The following is a 26,194-nucleotide window of genomic DNA, read 5'->3' as shown; positions in this document are numbered from 1 at the left end:
TAGTCAATATCCGCTGGATAATGGAGGAAGCTAGGGAGTTTCAGAAAAACATCTATTTCTGCTTTATTGAGTGTTCTAAAGGCTTCGACTTTGTTTCTAGCATGCATAGAATGGCAACCTTGCAGTGCAACCTGATTAACATTTACTGAAAAGTAAGTCCCTTCAAATTCAGTGGGACTTCCCAAAGAATGTAACTACAAACCCAGTTGTGTATCATGACGGTGGCAACATCATCTTGGCCTTCACATGACATGGCTACATAGCCTAATGAAGGTGGTACAATAAGTTACCTCCACTGGGCATTTGCCTCTTTCCCCCAGTCATAGGTAGGACTGCAGGAGAACATTCTCTCCAGTTTCATTATTACAGGCCTTTTTCTGACCCATTCTTTCAACTTTTTTTTTTTTTGCACTGATGCCTGAGCCTAATCAATGGGGCTGGGATATTTAGAGTCGCTGACAGGAATAACCCAGCAAGACAGACTGCTGGGGCTACATATCAATCAATCTAAAGAAGGATTTATTGGTCTTTTGCATTCAGTCATTCTAGAGATTTTGCTGGAAGCAACACCAATTTCCCTCTCCCTTTTAAACAGCTTTTCTATTGATTTCTGTGGTATAAAACCAGATGTTGGCAGGGGGTGAGCAATCCTGAGTGGATTTTGTCCTCATTTTAAATTCTGTCTTGATTCTTGAATTGTATTTACATCCTCAGCATGATAAACGAGAAGCAGGAAATCTCAGTGTTCTGGCTTGGGATTCCTCACTGCCCCCAGTCATAAAATCTGTCAAACCTTTAATCTTAAGTAACGAGGAGCCTTGGATTTTCCTTTTTGTCCCAGGCACAACTTCCCATAGATTATTGCACACATTATGCAGCAGGAGTTTTCCACTGAGCCCATACTCAAGGTAAACTTGCTTGGGAGTGTGTCTTTCCCCTTCTGAATGTACATCTTAAAGAATACATACATTGCAACTTAAGGAATATATATGAACCTTATGTCTTTATGAACTGAAGACAACCAGAATACACTGACCAAGGCCCATGCTAACAAAGGGATTCTGAAGTTGCAATCCAGAGCAATACATTTTTCAAGCTCTTTAACCTAGCATCTATTTCCTAACTCTAAGAAGCCCACTAGCAGCACCAAGGAGACATGACTCTCTCAGACTGCTATTGTCCCAGCAAGTAAAATTCAGAAACATACCATCTCAGAAGTAGTATATAGGCTATCAAAATGGGTTTCCTGCCTCACCTCCTATTTAAATTCATAACCCACCTTTTATTATACGGTCAGAGTAGATAAATATCCATAAAACAACTTTAAACCAGTGACAACTGATGGATTTCCCATGTCATTGGGAAAGCAAATCTTCCCCCCAAAAAGGAGCTATCCAAGGTGATGGATCCTATCTACTCAATAGGTCCAAAACCTGAGATAGTTCTTAATATTTCAAACTAAAACCAGGAGTGACTTCACAACCCCACTCACATGGAAACCCCAAGCTAGCACTGCTAAAAACAGTTTTTGTTGCTGTTGTTGTATGCCTTCAAATGGCTTCTGACTTATAGAGACCCTAAGGTGACCATAATGCAGGGTTTTCTTGACAAGTTTTGTTCAGAAGAGGACATGTAATCTGTGTCTTTTCCCTTCTCTGAAACCAAGAGGGTGTGACCTCCCCAAGGTCACCCAGGGGATTTTGAGCTATTTTACCATGATCCTGGGCTCTTTCCTGGTAGGTTATCACCAGCTCTGCCTTCATCAATGTTATGTCTTCAGGCCCTAGGATTTGTAGCTCTCCAGCTTTGCTAGCCTATGGATCCCTAACCCTTGGTTATAGGGCAGGGATGGGTACACCAAGCAGGAATGGAGCACTAAGACTTCTTGAGGAGCTGCCCTCCTCACTATTCCCCTTGCAATATTTTAAAAGAATGTCTCAAAATAATATCTGGGGAGGGCTTGTGGGAATTTTAGCCATGCTGTTGGGGCCCCACGCCATTTCAGGCTCAGAGGAGACTTTTTTTTGCAACTGGAAGTGACCTGGAGGCCACTCTTGGGACCAAAATGGCCATGAGGTTCATATGAGCCACATTTTAAGGCTGCACTTTGCCCACCTCTGCCATGTGCTATGCTGGTGTTGACTGATGGGAGTTGAGATCCATCTAGACAGCCACAGGTTCCCTAACTCTGACATATATGAAGCTAGGCTTTTGGGGAAGGGTTGCCCCAGTATTTTTTATTTTATACTTACTTAGTCTGAATCACATTTTTAAAAGATCTTTTAGTTAATCATGCTGGCATCTTGGACTCAGGAGTGTCATTAGGTTTGGGGTCACCCAGTGCAATAACACATGCTGTCACCTCCTCCCGTATCAGACTATTCCACAGTACTGTAGCTAAATTACCAGAAAACTTGATAAAATCAGCAACTATAAAAAAATCAGCAAGAATGAAAACAATAGCACGTTTGTAGTGCGTGCAGATGAAACAACTTGATTCAAAGCATCCTTGTACTTGGGTAATAATGACAGCTCTAACTGGAATGCATGTGCATTATCAGAAGGTTTAAAAAGTAAATCAGGACAGAGTTTTAGCTTTGTAGGTATAGAGGACATGTAATCTGTGCTTACAAAATGTGTTATATCTAACTACGGGGATTATTTAAAAATGAGCTATCCAAGGTGATGAATATTATTTTTAAATAAAAAGTAATAAATTTCTGCTGAAACACTACATTTAGATAGACAAGTTGTTTTAGTGTTACCATCTCTGCTGTTAGTGAGTTGGGTTTTCTTCTGCAGAGGATGAGTACCCATTGAATTCTTCACAATGATTCCAGGCTGAAATTCTGACTATTCATGCCACTTATGTAACATGCTTGTCAGGATACTTTGGGACACAGAGGTGTTGAGTCAGATTTTCCAGTTCATGATAGGGTTGCTAACTCCCCAGGAGCTGCGAGGAAAGTTGATTGTTGTATGATCAGAACAGAAAAAATTATGTTCTATACAACAACTATTACAAAAAGTCCAGTTTTCACAATCATAATTTGCTAGCAACATGATACTAGTCCATATTGCTTACTGAATGGAACTCTGTTAGTGCACTACACGAGCACTATACCACTGTAAGTGGTAGTAGCAAAAGGGGAAAGGCCACAGGTACAACTATATAGGGAAAGGATATTTGGACAAACAGTTTCTCAAAGCCTACAGATTTTGGCTAGCAACCAATTAGGGACATACAGTGTGTAAGTTTCCGTTATGTGAACATGCCCATTTTGGGATGCTATGGGGAACTGGCATTCTGAGGCCCCACACCTTGCAATTCCTTGCTTTGTTAAAGGTGGAGTATTGCTCAGTGTTGTGTAGGACCACACAAGGACCTAGTGCACTACATGGAGCTATACAGGATTGTGGTTTTTGTTTGCCTTCTCTTGCAGCACAAGACAGCTCTGGAAAAAGCACAAATGCTCTTGTAGTCTACCTATAGATTTCTGGCTTGTTGCAGATTAAATCTCTGCTTAAAAGCATAACACTGTGATTTGAGTCAAAAGCTGCCAATTTCATTAACAACAAGTTTCTCAGTGTTTCCACTGAAGTAGAATTTAGTCATATATACCACGACAAAGTATCTACTAGACTCAAGATAGTTTCCTCCACACTGTGTTTTCCCCCTAGTAACCAATGCCTGCCAAAATACATTTTATAGATCAACAGCATGTGAATTATCAGTGTGCTTGTGCTTTGTAGTTATGTTGTCACGGGATGCAGAGAAATGATGAGAATTTTGGTTTAACTATCAATCATCATTACAGTAATTCTTTTTTCAAATGATTTTGAATCACCGAGATGACACTTTGGGGGTCCTTCTAAAGAGTTGCTTAAAATCACAGGTTGTGAATCAACCAAGTGATGTCCTTCCCTTTCCTACGTGGCCTTGCAAGCTTTGCTATTCTAACTTCAAAGAGGCATCCCCTGGTCATAAGGTAAAGGTAAAGGTTTTCCCTTAAATCTAGTTGCATCCGACTCTGGGGTTGGTGCTCATCTCCATTTCTAAGCTGAAGAGCCGGCATTGTCTGCCTCCAAGATCATGTTGCTGGCATGACTGCATGGAGCGCCGTTACCTTCCCACTGGATCGGTACCTATTGATCTACTCACATTTGCATGTTTTCAAACTGCTAGGTTGGCAGAAGCTGGGGCTAACAGCGGGAGCTCACTCTGCTCCCTGGATTTGAACAACCAACTTTTCAGTCAGCAAGTTCAACAGCTCAGCAGTTTAATCCACTGCGCCGCCGGGGGCTTCTCTGGCCATATCCAGCAGCAAACTTGGCTTCCCACTCTTCCTTACTCCCATCTCCTCTCTTTTCTTTCATAACTCTAAATTCAGCAGAATCTTGTGATATCTTAAAGACTACACATTTATTGTGGCATAAACCCATCATTAAGTGCCACAGGTCTGTTCCATGTTTTGAATTATAGAAGGTGAAAAAGAAATGAAAGAAAAACAGAGGAATGACCACATAATCCTATTGCTTATACTTCTTCCTGGAAGAATTCCTGGGTCAAGCAGTAGTCCAGCTTGGGATCATGCCCTCCTGTCAAACATGTGAATATCAGTGTTCAGCTGCCAGGGGAGTTGTTAATGCTACACAGTTATAGCACTTTTATCCCACAATCTGTCTTGGCTGTATCATGTGGAATCCTGCCATTTGAAGTTTAGGAGGGATACTTAGAGAACTAGTGTAGTGCCTCACCAGACTACAGACTTCAGGATTTAATAGGTTGGAGCCATAAGAGTTAAAATGAAATCCTAGCACTATCAGTTGAAAAAATGATTTCTTATATGTGTCAAGTGTGTCCCTACCAGTGAAGTAAACCTCTGGCTTGATTCTCCATCTGAAACATCAATTATGATGACAAAAAAACCATGCAAAAGTATAGAAAGCTATCAGTAGGTTTGAAATCTGGACCACATACCAGGGGAACTGTGTTAATGACAGCACATATATCTAAGTTTCTCCTTCTCACTGGATTATGACCTTGTCGAGGTGAGGTGGCATGTGTGTTCCAGTGAACCTATGAGCAAATTTGTCGGCGTCGTACTCCCAGCGGGGTCACCCGTGGCAGCAAGGCCACAGGGGAGAAACCATATGAAGAATGATCTGAAGACAACAGCAGAGCAGGCTGATTATAACATGGCATATGTTACAATGGCTGTGAAGGTGGACAATGGCTGCAACAGATGAGTGGTCGCTGATCGTCATGTTTACCATGCCGTTGGATTAAAACCTCTTTCTGTGAAGACTGTGTGTAGGTTACTGCACACCAGTCTCCACACCTAAAACAAAGTCGCATACAGGCATCTTCACAGACAAACGAAAAACAACAAAAGTCCCATGGTGATCAGTGAGTAGTGACAGGGGCAGGACTGTGAAATCTGGAAGCCCCTAGCTACAGACCGGCACACGGACGGTGGATATGAATTCAGTTGTTCTAACTTAAAGTCCAAAGCAGTTGAGCAGTTTGGCAGCTGTATCCATGACTGGGCAGCCCTATTTAGAATCCACTCTGGTCACCCGATATGGAGAAGAGGCCTGAAAAGATTTTTTTTAATTGTGTCAGAAGCTACTTGAGAACATACTGCAAGTCGCTTCTGGTGTGAGAGAACTGGCTGTCTACAGAGATGTTGCTCAGGGGACGCCCAGATGTATTAGCTGGGAGGCTTTTCTCATGTCCCCACAAGCTAGAGCTGATAGATGGGAGCTCACCTTGTCTCACGGATTCGAACCGGCATCCTTCAGGCCAGCAACCCAACCTTCAGGTCAGCATTTCAGCCAGCATAAGGGTTTAACCCATTGTGCCACTGCGGCTCCCACTAGAAAAGGTGCCCTAAACATAGTCTGGCTCTTTTATTTATCCCTAACTGGATTGCTGCATCCAGAAGTGTCACTACCTTGTGGTCAAAAAAGACAGAATAGATCTCAACAGTCACCTATGGATCCACTATCCCTGGAAGACAATCATACTCAAGTATAGTACCTAAGTTACTAAGAGATGTCATCTTCACTAAGAGTCTTTTCATATTACACAGTTACAGTTATGATTCCACTTTAGCAGATATTATCCCATCCTATGAAATCATGGGATTTGCAGTTTAGGAAAAAACATTTAGAAGTATCAGCCTAGATACAGCTATGGGAAAAAGTAGAATCATGTTGTTATAATTGCATAGTGCAAAAAGCCCTATTTGGCATCTAAATCCTCCAGTAGGATCAGTAATGCTTGTTTTCCTTTTGATACTTTGACTTTACTAACATGAATAATCAAATCCGCATAAGTCAAACCTGCAAATATGAAGGGCCAACAGTAATTGCATAGTGTATGTATTCCCTTAGTCTGAACTTTAAAAGAGATATCCTTTAATCCCTCCAAAATTGGGTAACTGCTTTAATGTTCAGATTAAAAACTAGAGTGATATCATCTCACTGGCAAGATAGCCATAAGCCTTCACCTTATGTGAGTCAGGCATACAGCTGCATGTCTGGTTAATATGTGTAGTTCTCCCTTTAGTAATTACTGCTCCACAAGATAACACATTTCTAGTCTGAGGTTAAAATGTTATATATGCTCTCTTAACAAGAAGCCACATGTGACCACCATTGGGTTGGTTTGCATCATTGTTTCCAGCAAATTGTATTTTGGCCATCCATAGAATCATAAGAGTAGGAAGAGACCTCGTGGGCCATCCAGTCCAACCCCCTGCCAAGCAGGAAAATCACACTCAAAGCGCCCCTGACAGATGGCCATCCAGCCTCTGCTTAAAAGACTCCAAAGGAGGACCCTCTCCCATACTCTGGGACAGAGAGTTCCACTACTGAACAGCTCTCACAGTGAGGAAGTTCTTCCTAATGTTCAGGTGGAATCTCCTTTCCTGTAATTTGAAGCCATTGTTCCGCGTTCTAGTCTCCAGGGCAGCAGAAAACATACTTGCTCTCTTCTCCCTACGACTTCCCCTCACATATTTATACATGGCTCTCATCATGTCGCCCCTCAGCTTTCTCTTCTGCAGGCTAAACATGCCCAGCTCTTTAAGCCACTCCTCATAGGGCTTGTTCTCCAGACCCTTTATCATTTTAGTTGCCCTTCTCTGGACACTTTCCAGCTTGTCAACATCTCTCTTAAACTGCGGTGCCCAGAATTGGTCACAGTGTTCCAGGTGTGGTCTGACCAAGGCAGAATAGAGAGGTAGCATGACTTTCCTCGATCTAGACACTACACCTATTTACGAAGGCCAAAATCCCATTGGCTTTTTTTGCCACTGCATCATATTGTTGGCTCATGTTTAATTTGTTGTCCATGAGGACTCCAAGATCTTTTTCACATGTACTGCTGTCGAGCCAGGCGTCCCCCATTATGTATCTTTGCATTTCATTTGTTCTGCCTAAGTGGAGTATCTTGCATTTGTCCCTGTTGAACTTCATTTTGTTAGTTTCGGCCCATCTCTCTAATCTGGCAAGATCGTTTTGAATTCTGATCCTGTCTTTTGGAGTATTGGCTATCCCTCCCAATTTGGTGTCTTCTGCAAACTTGATGATCATGCCTTCTAGCCCTTCACCTAAGTCATTAATAAAGATGTGGAACAGAACCAGACCCAGGACAGAGCCCTGCGGCACTCCACTCACCACTTCTTTCTAGGATGAAGAGGAAGCATTGGTGATCACCCTTTTGGTTCGTTCACTTAGTCACTTACAGATCCACCTAACCGTTGTTTTGCCTAGCCCACATTTGACTAGTAGAAGTAGATCCAGAACATTTCTAGTAGAAGTAGATCACACCCTAACACTGGTGATTGGTGGGGTCGCAGTATAGAATAAGGTGCGTGGCATATCCTCACTACATAGCTGTTGTTTTTGGTTTATAGATACTTCATGATAAAAATGTCAAAAATACGTGTAGTTATACCCTGATAAGAAAGGGTGTTTCAACACATCAAGACAACCTATCACGGAAATGATCAATGGCTGCAAGTTGTTAAATTACTTTATCATTACGAAATTGAGGGGGAGGGGGACTTGGCTGGCATCCTGTTAGAAAAAGATAATGCCTCAAGCTAGGCTTACAGCTACATAACTGTGCACGTGAATAGAAACAGTTGTGCATCTATAAGCCTAGCTTAAAACATTATCTTTTACTTACAGGATTCCATTGCCTTGATCATAAATGCTCCTAAACCCCAATTAATAGCCAGTCAGCTATCCTAAACGTTGACATTCTGTGGAGCTGGCAGGCAGGTAGCTGAAGGACTGTGAGTAATGGTGAGAGGTGCAGAAGCAGGACCTCAATTGTGTTTCTGTCACAACTCCTGCACCTTTGCAGACTCTTAGGAGGAAGCTGGTGACATCGTCCTTGAGTGTCCCACTTAGCTGAATGTTGCTTGGGACAACTGACTGGCTTTTGAGGTTGATTTCAAGGGTAGATCAGGAGATGGAATGTATTGCAGCTATGTCTCCCATGCAGAATCACATGGCTTGGGTTTTGGCATAAAATACATTTTATAAAGAAAACAGGACATATAATATTACAGTCCTTTTTGCAATACAGGGTGTTTGAAAAAGAACTCCCTAGTTTTAAGTATAAATACAGTAAAATTAGGGAATTCTTTTTCAAACACCCTGTACTTTGTAACCACGATTCCTGAGAGCTTTAAGCTGTGTTTGGAAGCAGTGATGAGTTGGCTGCGAGCGAGTAGACTAAAAGTGAATCCCGCAAAAACTGAGATACTCTGGCCCGGCCAGCCACCAGAGTTAATCCAGTCACTGCCTGATTTTGATGGAGAAGTTCTGGTTCCGTCTGCTACTGTTAAAAGCCTTGGGGTTGTGTTGGACTCATCGTTGACGATGGAGGCCCAGATCACTGCCATAAGTAAGCAGGCCTTTTTTCATCTTCGCCAGGCAAGGAAATTGGCATCCTACCTTTCAACAGAAGCATTGGCAACGGTAATCCATGCAACAGTCACCACTAGGTTGGATTATTGTAACGCCTTATATGCCGGCCTTCCGAAGACAAAAACCCAGAAGATCCGAATGGTCCAAAATGCGACGGCCCGGCTGCTAGCAGGATCATCTATAAGATCCCATATTATTTATTTATTTATTTATTTCTGGTATTTCTACCCCGCCCTTCTCCCCTAGGGGACTCAGGGCGGCTTATTACATATTACACCGATTATGAAACAACTGCATTGGCTACCAATAGAAGATCGGATCTCTTACAAGATACTGATCCTGACATTTAAAGCTCGAAATGGCCAAGGACCATTATATCTTAGGGACCGCCTCATTCTTTTTATTCATTAGTAGTCACCTCGATCCTCCCAGGAAAATCTCCTATACGTACTGGGCCCTAGGGAGGTACACCTGGAAGCTACAAGGCATAGAGCCTTTTCGACCTATGCTCCAATTCTGTGGAACTCATTGCCTCCATATGTTAGAGCAATGTCGGAGTTGCGACCTTTTGTAAAAGCGCTCAAGACTTGGCTGTTAGGTTGTGCATTTAAGATAATCAGATCTAATTTGCCAAATAGTCACGGTTGAATGTTTTTAAGTTGAATGTTTTTATATTGTGGAATGATATTTCAAATTGTAAGACGCTCGGAGCACCCTGATGGAGAGCGACTAATTAAGAAATAAAGTGAAGTGAAGTGAAGAAGTGAAGTAATATGTTTAGAGCTGTTTTTGACAGAAAAGTCCTGGTACGAGGAAAAAACCATCCAATAATGCGTAGGTGGAGCCCTCGATGGCGCAGCAGATGAGCTGGTGAACTGGCTGACTTCCTGCTGTTTGCCACAGATTCTGCCATCCTAGTAGTTTGAAAACATGCAAATGTGAGTAGATCAATAGGTACCGCTTCGGCGGGAAGGTAACGGTACTCTATGCAGTCATGCCGGCCACATGACCTTGGAGGTGTCTATGGACAACGCTGTCTCTTAGAAATGAAGATGAGCACCAACCCCCAGAGTCGGACACGACTGGACTTAATGACAGGGGGAAACATTTAACATTGTAACATCAACTTCTGAAATAATGTGTCCTCGCATGTCTAAATGAAAGAAGTGAATCTTTATATGAATGTTTATTTTATTGTTTTTATTATATATGTTGTTATTGTGTTTGGTTTTTATTTGTTGTTTCTTGGGCTCGGTCCCCATGTGAACTGCTCCGAGTCCCCTTGGGTTATTTATAAATAAATTATTATTATTATTATTATTATTATTATTATTATTATTATTATTATTACTGTATTATTATTTCCCTATGCAATGCTTGTCTTGCTATGAAAAAATGGGCAACCTTTTCTTTTTCTTTTTTTTTTAAGCTCTTGACTTTCAATGTGATATTGCACAGAGATATTTTTCAGCTATGTTTTGGTGATAGCAGCAAGGAGATCAGCGAGCACTTCATTTGTTTTTGAGCATTCACCATATTTATCTGATGTAGACATCATTCATATGCTGAGAGGGTTTTACCCTTAAGAGAAGCCTGAAGCAATTTTTATGAAATGAAATAAATGTACATGTGACACTAGTATTGAACACTCACTGCAGTACTTCCACATTGCTCTGCCTTGTCTCTACAACTGGCTTCTCTTTCTCCCCCTCCTGTCCCCTCTGCACCACTCTGATGCAGTGTTCTCAGTTAACACTATTCATTTCTATCTAGTCTTGATACCATATTTCCTCAAAGGAGCAAGGTAGGCATTAACCTTTGATTATCCCAAACATAACAGTTAGAATTGCATAGCTTTCCCTCTGACATCCTTGCTTAATAGGATTTCATATTCTGAAAGAAATTGTATTTTGCCTCGTTTTGTAAGCAAACTGATAAGTACATTCAGGTAAAGCATCAAAAGTCATGGTCCCGCAAGAAGCAACTGAAATGAAAACATGCAATTCCATGAATTCACAAACATAGTTGTGCAAAATTGGATGGAGAAAGGGATCACATTAAGTGTAGCTGACATTTCACTTAAAAATATAGGCCTATCCTGTTGTTAGTCCTAAATGAAATAGAGCTGTTGAATTCAACAATTGCTTAAACAGATCTGCTCTAATAATCAACAAGGTCTCAGCCATCGTGTAACTGTCATGAATATACAAAATACAAAATCCACAAGCAGCTATACCTTTTTGGGGCCAGCTCCAAAGCTCTATTCCAATATGTAAGATTTTGAAGCTTCACCAGCTTCTTCATCAGGCAAATATGTTACAAATCATACAGGATAAAATGGTGACAATATTAGAATCACAGGCTTACATTCTACCTGAGATATTGCAGTTGAGATTACAATGCAGGCAGGGGTCATTTTCCTGATTGGTGATATGAGGACTAGAAACAAAGAAATGAGATAATATAATTTCAACTCCCATTAGTAACAAAATAGTAACTTCTTTGGAGATCCATATGTCCCTGCAATGTGCAAAGCTAACTGCTTCTTTCTTAGAGAACACTGAATTTCTCAGTAGTCTCTGTACTGTGTAAAAGGGAAAGGCAAAGTTTTCCCCCTAATATTAAGTCTAGTCATGAATTTTAACCGGTTAACCAAATCCCCATACTAAGTCTATGAGACCCAAAACATTAAGAGTCCCTCCAGGCACTATCTCAAGCAGATATTGACAGGCCTGAACCCAAGGGGCGGGTGGGTCAGGGGTTCAAACCCCCCCCCCCAAATTTTCAAAACCCCTCCCGAATTTTTTTTCTGGCTACGGCCCTGTCTCCAAGGTCATGTGGCTGCCATGACTGCATGGAGCGCTGTTACCTTCCCGCCGGAGTGGTATCTACTAATCTACTCACATTTGCATGTTTTCGAACTGCTAGGTTGGCAGAAGCTGGTGCTAACAGCAGGAGCTCACCCTACTCCCCAGATTCGAGCTGCCAACCTTTCGGTCAGCAAGTTTAGCAATTTAACCCGCAATGCCACCAGCAGCTCCATCTGTACTGTGACATCTGGAAAACCTTTATTTGCTGTATAGTTAAATCCTGCCAAATGGTAATTCAATGAAAGAGTTTTACCTTTGTTGGAAGTAGACAATGTCAAAGAGTTAAGTCACAGTCTTGTTTAGGATTCCCCTGGTATAGGTGTATTTCATGTTGTGGACCTTGAGTCCCTGTATCAGGAGAAAAGTGGGATAAAAATAAAATAAACAAACAATATTTTTAATGACCATTAAGGAACGGAGTTTCTGCCTGTATTGAAAGGTGAATATCCCCTTATCCTGAAATCTAAAATACTCCAAAATCCAAAATTGTCCACATGGACAACAGAGAGAGTTATACTTTTGCTTTCTGATAGTTCAATGTATGTAAATTTTATTTCATGCACAAAATATTTAAATTATTGTATAAAATTACCTTCAAGATATGTATATAAAGGATATAGGCAATCCCCTGGTTATGAACAAGATAGGGTTTGTAGGTTTGTTCTTAAGTTGAATGTGTATGCAAGTTGTATGTATATTTTTAAGGGTAATCAAAAATATATACAGTAGAGTCTCACTAATCCAAGCCTCGCTTATCCAAGCCTCTGGATAATCCAAGCCATTTTTGTAGTCAATGTTTTCAATATATCGTAATATTTTGGTGCTAAATTCGTAAATACAGTAATTACAACATAACATGATTGCGTATTGAACTACTTTTTCTGTCAAATTTGTTGTATAACATGAAGTTTTGGTGCTTAATTTGTAAAATCATAACCTAATTTGATGTTTAATAGACTTTTCCTTAATCCCTCCTTATCATCCAAGTTATTCACTTATCCAAGCTTCTGCCAGCCCGTTTAGCTTGGATAAGTGAGACTCTACTGTATTGCCATTTTGGATAGCATAGAGAAGGGTTAACACCCCTGTAACATTTGTTTCACAGACCTGAATAATGCCAAGTTTTCTCTGGTTGTGGGACATCTCTCTGCATATCATCACTGTGCCTTATGGTATTCAAAGATCTGCTAAAGATTAAAACTACAGGAACCCTTTCCCAGATCTAATCTGGCAACCCTAAACTCAAAGCACGCTCTCCTACTGTTACTGGTATACCACGGCACATATGGGTGGTATGCAGTTTGTATGCCAGCAGTGGTATTCTAGTAGTTCAGCAGTGAGGGTGGGTCATTTGAAATGTGTTGGGGAGAAGCCACATGTGGTGCTGGGCCTCGCCCCCCCCCCTCCCCCGGCTTCCATCATTGCCCCCTTAATGTGCAATGAAACTCTTTGTTCTTTCAGCTCTTTGCTTTCTTCTGTTTCAAAAATAGGAGCAAATGCAATTAGATAAGATACCCACTAAAGCATAAAACAACTAAGACATAAATAGATGCTTGGTTTGTCTGCTTTTGCCGAGAAATGTCTATTCCTGCTAAGTCAGGCAATTGTTTTACAGTGATTTTCAGATTATTCCTTTTCAATGCTGTATGTAGGGCAGTATGGTCCAACTCGTGGGCTTCAGGCCGCATGCGGCCCACCAATTCATTTTTGTTGGCCCTTGCCCTTCTTACTGGAAAAATATTTTAATTATGTAATTAAATATTAATATTTTAATTATGTAATTCATTATAAATTATGTAATTTGTTTTCTTTCTGGGTTGGCTCTGGCCCACACATTCCTATACTAAAATTTGATCGGCCCTCGTGTAACTAAAAGTTGGGCCACACTGCTGTAGGGCATATACCAATAATGTAATTCAAAATGTCGCAATGTCTTCCAAGATGAAGAGGCAAAAAGTGTGACATCTCTAGTACCCATGAGCCATCCCCATTTCAAGACCTGAGGTACATCACTGACAGCAATAATGTGAACTCTCTCTTGCAATACGGACACAGGTGGGTCATCCTGGTAGTTGTTCCATACAGTTTTTTCATCCTCATATCATTGTAGAATCCTAGAGTGGGAAGGGGCCTCATGAGCCTTCTAGTGCAGCCCCCTGCTCAGGGCAGGATCTCCCACTAGATCATCCCCATCTGTCTTCTTTTTGAAGGAGACCCCAAGACCTCTCTAGGCAATTGGCTCCATTGCCAAACTATTCTGATTGTCAAGAAGTTCCTTCTAATGTTCAATCAAAATCTACCCTCTTGTAACTTCAAACCGTTAAACCTAAGTTCTACCCTTTGAGGCAGCAGAAAAGAAGCCTATATCCTTCTTTCTGTGGCAGCCCATAAGATATTTAAAAAGATGTCTCTCTGCACCAACCTGAACATGCCCAGAGAGAGTCCGAGAGATGTGTTCTTTCAAGAAAACTCTTAGTTCTTCAAGATGACTGAAGGAAATCACACTGGAAGACCTATAGATTCCCAGAAAGAACCTTTGTAATCTAATCTGTGAATCTGCAAAAGTCATAACCACAAATGTGGAGGCACAACTGTATTGCCTAAAAGGGGAAGAAAGATTCTTGAGCTGATTATGTAGGGCTAGCCTGTAGAGTGATGAGGGCAGTTGTGGTAATGTGCTGGGCCACCTATACAGAGAAGGTACAATCCATATGTTTTATCTTCCTCCATTAGCTTAGGGAAAAGAAGCCTATTTGCTGCTTCTGAGCTCATGTGTTTCTGGATTCTTCCAGATGCTTAGTTACAGCATGTTAGTGCCACCTTCTGACCATTAAGAGTAACTGTACATACTCCCAAGCTCTTGTCTTTTTCTTACCTACTCAATGTTCTAGGACAGAGCTTCCCAGACATTTCATGTTGGTAACAGTACTGAGGCCATTCCCTCAACACTCGTAAATTATATGGAGGCAACCTGGGTTCTAGATTCAAACCTGCTCTGAATAGGCTGAAGGTGTGCCTTCACTGTAGCGTTATTACACATTATACAAATTTTACTGCCATGGCTCAATGCTATGGTATCCTGGGATGTGTAATTTGGTAGGGCACCAGCACTCTTTAGCAGGGAAGGCTAAAGGCTTTGTAAAATTACAACTCCCATGATCCCATAACATTGAATCATGATAGTTAAAGTGGTGACACTCTGCATGGCTTCTGCACTGCAGAAGTATCCTACCTATACTCGGGATGAATATGCTCTACAGCCCAGGAGGCCACATAATGCCATTTCAGGAAAATCTGTTGGTGTTCTAAGGACTGTCCTGGACCTCCCAAAAGGTCTACATGTGGTCATGAGCTACACAACTCCCATCCTGACATATGATCACCATCATTTGGCTTTTCTGTGTAATTCCACCAGCATCTTGCTGGCTTAGTGTTCCTAGTACTCACATTAGGTTCATTAGGGCTCCTGTTGCCCAAACCATTCCCAAGACAAATGAGATAAAGCCTCTTTCCCAAAATGGCTCTCATGTATTTCAGTACAACAATATATAAATGCATGCAGCAAACCTTAGAGCAGTGGTTCTCAAACCTGTGGGTCCCCAGATGTTTTGGCCTACAACTCCCAGAAATCCAGCCAGTTTACCAGCTGTTAGGATTTCTGGGAGTTGAAGGCCAAAACATCTGGGGACTCACAGGTTGAGAACCACTGCCTTTGAGAATCTTAGCAGCCACCCAGATCTTGGGCTGATGGAAGTTGCATCCAGCCAGATCCGGTACTCATAGAGTTTCCACCCTGAACAGGTCTTGGGCTGATGGGAACTGCAGCCAAATCAGAGAGCTGCATAATTTTTACCCACCACCAATGGTGTGGCTCTCTTTCTAACTGGTTGGAGCCATCTGCCCAGTTAGGAAGAGAGTCATGAGTTGCAGCCCAGCCAGATATAAGGCTGATGGGAATTGCAAGCCAGCCAGATCTGGTGCTCTTGGGTGTTACATTTGGCTAGATCTGGGTCTGATGGGAGTTGCAACTGATCAGTTATAGAGCTGATGGGAGTTACAACTCAACTAGGTCTTGGAAGCTAAAAGACGATGATGGGAGTCGGATCTTACCACATTCAGAAAACTGTAAGAATCCCACCCACAATGAATCGGACCAAACTTGGTACACATACCCTTCATGATCCAACTTAAAATACTGGTGAGGTTTGAGAGATGATAGAGAATGATAAGTTCGAGCCTGGAGAGGCACATATTTCCCATCCACAACTGAAGGCAGGGCTCTTCTACCAACCAGTCAGATGACTCAGCCTACTTTCCAGACTGCAACTCCCAACATCTTAACTCCTTCTCTATACAGGCTGAGGATGATGGAAGTTGAAGTCCAACATGAAGGCTGACTCGTCCGACCGTTTAGGATGAATGCCATGACTTTCTGCACAGCCTGATCTGGGGCTGTTGGAAATTGCAGACCATTGTTATTGTTATATTTATTTATACCTCGCTTTATCTCTCCAAAGTGGACTCAAACGACCGTTAGCTTTATAATTTTATAAAAGATCCCATTATATGGATATGTTTTTTCAAATGGGATCATTCATAAAATCAAAAAAATTCTAATAGATAAGAGTACTATAAAATCCCTAACCCAGGCAAGGCCGTGTATGTACGCTAATTTCTTACTATTGACAACTGTCCAAAGTTTTGATTCTTGACATGCTCCCTCCTGGGATACCATCTACTTCATTATGGTGCTCAACTGCTCTTATTCCTTTTCTCTTTGAGGGCAGTTTTTTCCCTGGCAAAGCTCACATCAGCAAAAAAAGTAAATTTAGCCCTCCATATTTGCTGGGGTTTGAAGCAGAAGATCCCCATGAAACCGTAAAGACACAAATAAAGAAGTGGTTTTTAAAAACCTGACAGGCCCCCGTCTAAGCCTTCCAGCATGGGTCCATAGTTAATTTCTGCTGGAAACTGACAATTGCATTGGAGGACTTAGAGGTTCCTAGACAGGTGTTCTCTGTACAAATATCTAGGTGCTTCAGCATGACTGAAGGAAGTGAACCATGGAGTCATCCTTGTGACGTAATGAAAAATCAGAATGTGCAATCCACACATTGCTTTGCCAGAGAAAGAAGATATGTCCCACACAAGTGAACAATAAAGAACAAATGGTTTATTCTTCTTAACCCAACATATGTACAATCTCCTTAGTTATACCAACTCACATAATGTCCTTTCATGAGAGATCTAAAATAGTCTTTCCTTTGTCCATGGGGATAAATTCCTTCCAGCAGCTCATGAAGCAGGAGCACACTTCAAACTCTGTGTCTCCCTCTCTGCTTCATTCTTCCAACTGTCACTCTGCACCTGTTTAGCTCAAGCCTGAACAAAATGGCAACAGTATCAAAAAACTCCCAGGCTTACCAGCTCTCCAGCCTTGGCTAAACCAATCGGCTTCATGCATCTTATTTTGCAGTGGACTGGACACATACACATTAAATGATTTCTTACATATCACAACAATCCTGGAGGACCTAAAAATGGCTAGAGAGAATATTTTAAATCAAATCCTCAAAAGTCAAATCGCAAATGTGGAGGGATGACAGTAGTGTTTTAATATGTACAATACATCCCTAAGAGCACTAGGTGGGGCCATAACATAAAACAACAGTGAGAAAGGAGTCCCTTGACAGTATTTTAATGTGAATGAGTCGTGCCCATCAATACATCCAATTTACTTGAAAGTGGAGTTGTAAGTGGGAGAAAATTTCATTTCCTTGGTGAACTTCTTGTAAATGTATTCTAATTCAGGGATGGGCACACTTCAGGCTCTTGGGGTGCTCTCTATGTACATTTCTAAAGGGCTTTTCAGACCCAACATCTTGAACCAAGTGGAAAATAATGGCCCAATCAGCTCCGCAGACCTGTCCTATGTAGGAAGAGAGTGCCTCTACATTCATTTCTGATCCCACTCTCTAGTAGTCTTTTTTCAAAAAATCAACAGTGGAAAACTTTAGTTGAAACTGTGGTCTTGCTGATCTCCGGTCTTCCTTCTACCCAGTCTACATTAAACTGTTTCCATTTTGAGAAGAAGCCTGGGATCTGATGTGTCAAGATTAGTCTATGATTACTCCTATACAGCTGCGTCCCCTCAGGAATTGTCAGCCACATCTATACTAAATGTACACACAACAGAATATTAAGGCAGCTACTATGGTTGAGCCCTCCTATGGCATAGCACCATCTATAGCAGTGGGTCTCAACCTGTGGGTCCCCAGATGTTTTGGCCTTCAGATTCCAGAAATCCTAACAGCTGGTAAACTGGCTGGGATTTCTGGGAGTTGAAGGCCAAAACCCCCAGGGACCCACAGGTTGAGAACCACTGATCTATAGAGTAATAGATATTGTGAAAGCTGGTTATGCCCAAGGAGGCCTGTTTTTGTTGTTGATGTTTTTCGTGTCAGGAGCAACCGGAGTTGCTTCTGGAGGCCTCTTGATGATTGCAATTAATGACAGTGTCTCGTTCATAAGGCAGCTCTAAGTCAAAGCCAATTTAGGGTACATCTATACTGTAGAATTGATGGAGCTTGATACCATTTTAGCAGCCATGGCTAAGTGCTATGCAATCCTGCGAACTAGTTTTACATGGGCTTCTCTTTAGCCTTCTTTGCCAAAGAGTGCTGGTACTTCACCAAACTACAACACCCAGGATTCAATAGCATGGACCCATGGCAGTTAAAGGGATGCCAAACTGCATTAATTCTACAGTGTAGATGCACTCATTGTGACTAATAACAAACCTATGTAAAAATGGTGAGTTTCTCTGAACACAGTTATCAAAAGTTTGATAGATAGATAGATAGATAGATAGATAGATAGATAGATAGATAGATAGATAGATAGATAGATAGATAGGAAATATATTCTGAGAATGAAAACCATTATTCTTGCTAGGGAATATCAGTGTTTCCTTCTCTCAAATTTCTTTTGGCTCTCAGTACAGCTAATTAGGAATTAGGAAGGCAATTAGGAAATAGCTTATCAGTTAATACTGATTTCTGTTCTATACAAATACAGAACAATGACTTAAACATGTAACAAAGCAACAGGCCCAGGGAGATTAGCTAGCTGTTTCAGTTGATTAAGTAGTTCTTAATAAAAACTCTCCCATGTGCCCCATGGAAGTGACTGAAACCAAGAAGCAGTGAACAAAGTAGACAATGTCTTCTGAACTCGCTGAACCCTGGAAAGCTGACATCATTTTTGTGACCAAAATTGGCATTTTCCTGGCTAGACAGCAGTGCTCTGTTCACCCCAAACAAAAGCAAAATAAAACACTCCAGTGAGTTCAAAGTAAAGCAATTAAGTAGCAATTGCTCTGCTAATTGCCAGTCCTAGTACTGATGGCTAAAGGGGTGACTGATGTTGACATTTGATTAAAAGAGAGGATGAGATAGGATAAGTGCAATGTCATAACATGATCCTGAAGCCCCTGGTGGTGCAATGAGTTAAATTTTGTGCCGGCAGGACTGCTGACCAAAAGGTTAGTAGTTTGAATATAGGGAGCAGTCTGAGCTCCCGTCTGTCTGCTCTAGCTCCCCATACAGGGACATGAGAGAAGCCTCCCACAAAATGGTAAAAAAATCAAAAACATCTGGGTGTCTCCTGGGCGACATCCTTGCAGAGGGCCAATTCTGTCACACCAGAAGCGACTTGCAGTTTCTCAAGTCGCTCCTGACACATACACACAAAAAATAACATGAGCTTGATTCTCAGTCCAGAGGCCTGTCAATTTCATGTCTAAACGCACCAAGACTTGCTTCTGAGTAAACGTTCACAGAAGTGCACACCTTTAAATGCTCAAATTTTTTTTTAAAGCAAGGAAGCAGCAAACAGCTGCATCTACAACTGTATTCCATACTCACCAGTCCCCCTCTTTCCCTGTTTTCCCTGACCCCTAACAGCACTCAGTTAAGGTTGCTGAGCAAATAACTGGACTGAGAGCAGGATGAATGAATATAGAGTTAAATTGGATGCAGACATAAATTATTCACTCAAATTATCATTTTTCTGCTGGTGGGAGATCTAGATCTCATTCCTTGAACTGGTGTGTTACTGTATCTGCTGTGTCCCCCTCTCCCAGTGGAAAAGTAAAAGACAAAAGGCATGTTCAGTAGAGTCTCGCTTAACTAACCTTCACGTATCCAACGTTCTGGATTATCCAACGCATTTTTGTAGTCAATGTTTGCAATACATTTTGATATTTTGGTGCTAAATTTGTAAATACAGTAATTACTACATAGCATGACTGCATATTGAACTACTTTTTATGTCAAATTTGTTGTATAACATGATGTTTTGGTGCTTAATTTGTAAAATCATAACCTAATTTGATGTTCAATAGGCTTTTCCTTAATCCCTCCTTATAATCCAACATATTCGCTAATTCAACATTCTGCCGGCCCGTTTATGTTGGATAAGTGAGACTCTACTGTATTTAATAAACTATACCCATGTTGTCCACACACACCCAATGAGGAGCCAACATGTATAACCCAGTGACATCATCCTGTTGTTCCCTGGCACAAGTACACCACAAAACCTGTCTGTACAGATGGCCATACAACAAGGTCTAACTAACTACAGTAATGATGACATCTTGGTTTAAAAGTGTCTGTTCTACATATCCTTGTCTTGCCCTTTTGGCTTCAGTTATTTGGTCGGATGATTAGCTTCTTGCAATGAATCCTGACATGCCGGAGGCCTTGCAACTGTATTTCCCTTCACCTTGCACAGTCCTTCCTGACAGACAGAGAACTAGGTGTTTGGCTACTAAAATGGAAGAGAAGTGGAGGGGTTAGTGAAAGGAAGGAAGGAAGGAAGGAAGGAAGTGTGATCGAGGTGACCTCCCCTCCAGGACTTTGTAAAAGATAGTTCAAAAATCAAGACTTTATGTTCTATATTCCATATATTTATAGTAGAAGGTGATTGAGACTTTTTACTGGAGTTTACTGTGGATTATCCCTGCATTCTGAGGCAAGAGATAACAACTTCATGAATTGTAAAATCATGCTGCTAAAACTCCACTTCTATGACTTTCCATATTGGGTTCCCCAGATGTTGTAAACCTTGTTCTTATCAAATGTTTTCAATTGGTTATATCATTCATGATTCCCCTTTATGCAATGTAACCCACCTTTATGGATTCTCCCTTATTTCCTCGAAATCTACCTATCTGCCTATATGTATTTATACTCTTTGGGATCCCCGGAAAATATGTGTTTTTCCCAGCTGGGTTTATGTTCCAACTTTATTTTAATTTTCACTTTATCCCATATAATTGTCAAATCATGAAATCAAATGGGAAATATTATGACCCCAACGTGAACCTTAGTCCCATGACCCAGACCTCCCCTTCCCAAAAACAAAAGGATAATCTGCCACAGTTTAATCCAATCTCATTCCGATCGCATGGACAATATAGGGTTTAGAGTCACCAAATTCCTAAAGGTGACTCGCCCCCAAGGCAAACATTGTCATATCCCAGGCCAGGACGCCGCTGGAAGGCACCCTGTGGGGCCCGTCAATGACGGCTCATCACCACCCATCACCACTTCCCGTCTGACACCCCAAGGCATATCTAAAATCTGTGAACGTGACAAGGACCCCGGACACCCTTAATGGGTGCCATTAATTCCTTTAGAAATCGGCTGGGCCAGAATTAATCTGATATTTCCTGTCCGGTCACCTCATTGTTTCAATAGCTCCCGCCTCCTCCTCTCTGATTGGCCCGAGGGGGGACAAAAAACGGCTCCCATTGGGCCAGCAGAGCAAGGCGGGAAACGAAAGCCCGCCTCGTTCAACCTCTCAGCCTATCCGCGATCAGATGGGCAGGGAAGCGGGGCGGGAAATTCAAAGGGCTGTCAGACCGAAACATTGTATAAATATGGCTTTATTTGAAACATATGTTACGCTAGTAGATTGAATGATCGCTATTAGCGTCCTTTTCAGCTGAATTGCTCAATAAAAACTCCTTGGCGGATTTTCCTTCAACTTGGCAGACCTTCTTCATTTCAGGCTTCAGGTTGTATTGCGGCTTATATTCTCCTTTTGGCTTCGCCAAGGTCCGTTCCCTCAGGACCGGATCGGCTCTCTCCTTAAGGGGCCCGATCCCCTAAAGTGCGGTCGACAACATAATTTGGCTTTACCACGAAGGGACTTGCTTGGAAGTTCCAAAGATCAATTTCTAGGCTAAAATTCCAAGCGGCGATCTTGGTCCAGATATTCTGGGACAGGTTGGGGAGAGAAACGGCTGCAAGGAGGGCCCTCCGACCAACAATTTGACCTAATTTCACATCCAAATTTCCCTGGCAGCCCCTTTCTCTCTCCAGATCTGATTCAGGGTACTGAACAAAGGAGCCAGATAGGAGGAAGCAGATTTTTAGCTCCTCGAAGGAAAGGCGCCAACGTGAAACAGGGGACGCCCTGTAAAAATAAAAGGGAACCGGCCCCGTTGTTAAGACCCAGGTGGGCGGAGTTCTGGAGGTATTGCACTTCGGATCAGGGCTCGGTAACAAATTCCTGGTGAAACGCGGGAACATCTGGCGCCCGGGGGGGCGTGTGAGAACAGTCTGGCTTGTAAGATTACAGGTTCAAGAATCGCGGGGTAGGGGAACGGTTGTGTTCCCGGGGCACCTGCGGATTCCACGGACGCCAGCCATTCAGTCTTGGTGAAGGGAACTCTCGGAAGGACGAGCTGACCTAGCCGGTTGGGTGAGTCGTTACTCCGTTAACTGTCAGGTACTGGGCAGGGGTTGAGCCAAGAATGGGTGTTTGTTCAAGCACGTCTAGGGTGTCCCACCCCAGCAGACATCCCCAAGGATTCTCCATTGGGAAAGATCCTGGCCAATTGGGGTGGGCTTTGCATCGAAAAACATGGTGCAGGCCAGGTTGGGCTAACTCAGAGCACATAAGTGGCCCTTGTGGCCCTTGAAGGGGGAACAGCTTGCCCCCCCTTGCTCGAGTCGCCGAATTCGGAGTGTTGACCTAAGGTGACTCGCCAGGGGGAGGGCAAGTGGTCCCAACTTGCTTATGCTGCGATGTTCATGGCCTTAAGCCAGAGGGAGAGTGGAAGGGGAGAGGGGGTCCAAGTCTTCCCATGCAGGGACGTGGGCTCCAAACCTACCCTCCTCAGAAGCTCCTCTCTAGACCTACTTCCCCTTACCCCCTCCTCCAGAGGATTTTCTGGACACATTTGCTTGCCCTCTCCCCCAATCCCTATCCCTACTTTTTCTCCTCACCCTGAGTCCTACACTGATCCAGGACTCCCAAATTGGCCTTCCAAGGGAACCCTTACTTCAGGGATCCCCCCCCCCAAGAAATTCCCCTCCAGAGAGTTCAGCCCAGTCTAACGTGAAGGAGGGCTCCCAGCCCCCTCCCCTCTCACCCCGAAACACACCTGATCCAAAACACTGTTCCTCTTCTCAAGTCACACTCTCTCAGCCCCCATCCCAGCCGTTCCTTTGAAGCCTGATGCCCCCCCCCCCCAAATTGTATCTGCCCCTGCCACTCAACTCCTGCCACATTCTGAGTTTTCCTCAGATGGGAAGAATCGCCCCACCATCCCCCTCCTTCTCTTGCCCCCACCAGGCTCTCTCTCTCTCTCTCTCTCTCTCTCTCTCTCTCTCTCTCTCTGCGCTCATTCCTCTCTTGGAGAGAGAGGAGAAGGAGGGGCCGCGGGGAGATTGTGCAAAGAGGACACTTTTTTCCTCTTCCTGTTTTTGGAGGGGCAAAGGGGGGAGAAGATTCAGTCCTGAAGCCTGCCACCAAGATCTATAGTTCTCCAAGGATTGCTTCCTTCTTTCAAATCAAATCTTCTCCAACTTGATATTCTGCCTTGCCTACCCTCAAATTGTACCCTTTTTTTCTTTTCTCTCTCTCTCTCTTCCCCGGCCTGAGTGAAAATCTCTCTCTCTCCCTCAAATCTCAAATCCATTTCTCCTCTCCTTCCTCTCTTCTCACCTTTTAAAATCCCTTATTTCCCTTTGTTCCCATTTTCTAGACACTATCCCTAAGATTTTACCTCAGTGTTGTCTTATATTTCCTTTGGTCCTTACAAAGGGGGGGAGGGGGGCCATTCCTTTAGCCGCTTCTGTTTCTTAATTTCCCCTTTTTCTTTCTTTCCCATCTGGGAAGCATGGCAAAGGATTTGGGTGGGGGAGGGGGACTCCCAGAAAAGTGTTGATTAAATTTTGTGTGTTTATGTAATGTGTGGGCTGTAAACTCTTCTCTACTCATCCCGTTGCCTTAAAAGCCACCAGTGATATATAGTTTTCTGGGAAGGAGGGCTGGAATGGACTAGCTTAGTGCTATGCTCTCTCTCTCTCCCTTTTCTTCTGTGCCATCTCACCTCCCTATTTTCAAAGGTTCAAGCCCTAATATTTTGTGAGACCCCCCCCCCCAGAGAAAACCTGCTGCTTCTGTGGTTTTAACTTTTTCTTGTCTCTCTCTCCTCAAGCCTCCCTTATCTTAGAGAGAAAAGGGGGGGGGGATGGAAGAATTGATGTATTTTTCTATATGTGAGTTTTTTCTCTCTCTCTCTCTCTCTTCCACTTCATGTTTTCCTAGGCCAAAATGCACTTCAACATTCTCCTTTTTCAAAGCTCCCCCCCCCCTTCCTTCCCAGCATCCCCATTTCTCCTTATAAACATTCAGTCAAAATCCTGGTTTACTTTTATAGTAAAGGCACTCTTTCACTCTCCACAGTTCCCCAACAATCTCCTTTCTTCCTTTCGGGTCCTTCTCCCTCCCTTTCCCTGAGTGCATGCGTGTGAATGTTTTAAAAATCCCTCTAACTGCCTTTAATTATGAGGGGGGGCAGTACAGAGTCCAGGGGACCTTCCAGGCACAGCTGAAGAGATCCAGAGGACCGGACCCAACCACCTGACTGAGGACATCAGACCAGACTGCAAGACCCATAATCCATACCTGCCACCATGAACAGTTCTAAGACCTGGGTAGGGGCTCTCGGAGTGCGCTGTGGATTTCATGCAGCAGCTAGAACTCAGAGGCCATTGGAGATGGTCCTGTGAGGGTAAGCCCGGACCCCCAGTCACCCAGAAGAGACAGCCCCACCTGTGGCTGATCTGAGACCCCTACGGGGGAAGCAGCCCCATCTGCCTGGCTCAGGGGCTAGAGACTAAGACACTGCTGAAAGGATTCTTGCACATGGCAGGCTTTTATGGCCAGACCACCGTATGGTGCCCTCCAGCTGGCCTGGTTCTGCCCTGGCAAAGGGCTACTGAGTGCAGGTCTGCCTTTGACGCTGCCAAGGAGGCCCTCATGACATCACCAGGGGACAGAATTGGCCGCCATGGCAGAAGATGTCCCAGAAGAAATGAACAGGATTCTACCAGTGACCACCATGAGGGAAGGATGTTCCACTTTCACCAGAGCTGTGCCAAAGAAGGACCCCAGGACTGCTGGAGCCCTCACAAGGTATGAGTGACTTCCCTGACTAACCCCACCACGGGAGGGAGGGGGGCTTATAATCTGTCCTTAGTTTCCCTAGGCACTCTCTCCTTTCCGTCTCCTCTGTTGGAGTGCTGGACCTGCCTGCAGTCACCAGGAGGCGCCGTGCTGTGAGGCGCAGAAGCTGTGCCCAGTTGCCCCCAGCTGCCAACTACAAAGGGGGGCCCAAGCTGCAGCCAAGAAAAGGCAGCCAAATGGGAGTACTGCATCACAGCCTCCATCATCCCCAGCCCTCACCACCTCCACCTTCACGCTCCATTTCCCATGACTCCAGACCAAGGGACATCTGTTTCAACACCATGGGATCACCCACCACTGACTGAACCTCAGCTTTCACCTCTTCAAGCTCCTGCCCTCCAACAAAAAGGCACAATCTGATCTACCAAGGCAGAGGCCCTGCATGCAGTAAAATGTCGGGGCTTTGGGAAATGTTCATAGCCATTTCCAAGCCCCGAAGGGGGGAAAATGTGATCGAGGTGACCTCCCCTCCAGGACTTTGTAAAAGATAGTTCAAAAATCAAGACTTTATGTTCTATATTCCATATATTTATAGTAGAAGGTGATTGAGACTTTTTACTGGAGTTTACTGTGGATTATCCCTGCATTCTGAGGCAAGAGATAACAACTTCATGAATTGTAAAATCATGCTGCTAAAACTCCACTTCTATGACTTTCCATATTGGGTTCCCCAGATGTTGTAAACCTTGTTCTTATCAAATGTTTTCAATTGGTTATATCATTCATGATTCCCCTTTATGCAATGTAACCCACCTTTATGGATTCTCCCTTATTTCCTCGAAATCTACCTATCTGCCTATATGTATTTATACTCTTTGGGATCCCCG

The 26,194-nt window shown here is 43.1% G+C and overlaps 1 long non-coding RNA gene across 1 annotated transcript; it reads right to left on the bottom strand.

Annotated features, from left to right (window-relative positions):
• Positions 1 to 332: 332 nt before the first annotated feature.
• On the bottom strand, positions 333 to 17,189 carry LOC134295349 (uncharacterized). Its single transcript, XR_010001894.1, has 4 exons — positions 17,045 to 17,189; positions 12,073 to 12,167; positions 11,324 to 11,388; positions 333 to 2,956 (listed from the first exon to the last, which is right to left on the bottom strand). It is a non-coding gene; the product is annotated as an uncharacterized LOC134295349 (long non-coding RNA).
• Positions 17,190 to 26,194: the final 9,005 nt, after the last annotated feature.

The sequence above is a fragment of the Anolis carolinensis genome, chromosome 1 (assembly GCF_035594765.1).
Source record: "Anolis carolinensis isolate JA03-04 chromosome 1, rAnoCar3.1.pri, whole genome shotgun sequence".
In the NCBI taxonomy this organism is placed as follows: Eukaryota; Metazoa; Chordata; class Lepidosauria; order Squamata; family Dactyloidae; genus Anolis; species Anolis carolinensis.
Note: the sequence above shows the minus strand (reverse complement) of the source record. Positions and strands in the feature narration are given on the sequence as shown.